Below are 1,151 nucleotides of genomic sequence, written 5' to 3'. Positions count from 1 at the left end.
CAGCACCGCGGCTCAACCGCCCCCGCTCGCGCCGCAGCGCTCACGTTGCCAGGGGGACCACCGCACTCGCCTGATTGGCCGCCGCATTGCATAGGAAGCCTTCGCGCCCTTACCTATTCCACTCCCCCCCCCCCATTCCCCCTCCGGGCAATTCGCTTTCCCACTTCCCACTGAGGCGGCTGTTCTAGGAGGCAGAGGCGACAGGTGATTGACACTCTGCCGGCGAGGGGGCGGGGCTCCGGAATGGCGTCACCGGGAGCAGGAGACACGGTTTGAAAGTGGTGCAACCTGAGGTTTTAACGCCTAGGAGTGTAATGTCCAACCTTTCTGTAAGTGACAGCCAGTGGGGAAATTTTACGTCAAGATACACAGGCTGATTGGCCCAACTGGTTTACGTCCAGGTGTTGGCTTCACTTAACCTCTTCACACCTATCCAACGCCTCCCCATAACTTACCAATTCCTTCCTCCCTCGGTGCATCGTGTATTTCTCTCTCTTCCTCTTCATATCTACATTGTCTGCTTCATCCACTCCTTATGGCACATTCCATTCTCGCTGGGCTGTGCAAGGAAGTTTCTTCTGAATTACATGTTGGTTTTCATAAGTGATTATGGCTTCCAAATTGGGGCTTACTATATGGTTGGAAACTTTTTTCTCTTCTACTTAATCAAGGCCCATCATTTATAGGGCCGCTGTCAGGTGATCCCTCAGATATCTGGTCTCAAGAACGTTTAAAAGACATGGATATGAAAGGTTTAGTGGGCTATAGGCTAAATGCAGGCAAATGGGACTAGTGTAGGTAGATAACTTGGTCAGCATGGATGAGCTGGTGTGAGGGGCCTTTTTCCGTGCTGTATAACTCGAAGAACTGAAGATTCCCAACTCCTCACATCCTTTTCTGGTTAATGAGCCTCTCAATTCTGACATCAAACTTATGTATTTTTCATATATGGTTTTAATCATTTGTAATATGAAAACCAAAACAATGCACATGTCAGTACTCTGGCCTAACTAAACTCCAATAATTGTTTAACTCCCCTGTTTTTTAATTCTTTTCCACTAGAAATGAACCACAAGTGTGTTAATGTGCTTAATTTTGCTCTCACAAATCTTTTTAAAAAAACTCTTGCTTATCTTGATCTTGCACCTTAT

This window comes from Pristis pectinata, chromosome 1 (genome assembly GCF_009764475.1).
Source record: "Pristis pectinata isolate sPriPec2 chromosome 1, sPriPec2.1.pri, whole genome shotgun sequence".
NCBI lineage: Eukaryota > Metazoa > Chordata > Chondrichthyes > Rhinopristiformes > Pristidae > Pristis > Pristis pectinata.
The sequence above is the reverse complement of the archived record's forward strand: the minus strand, read 5'-3'. Positions refer to the sequence as shown.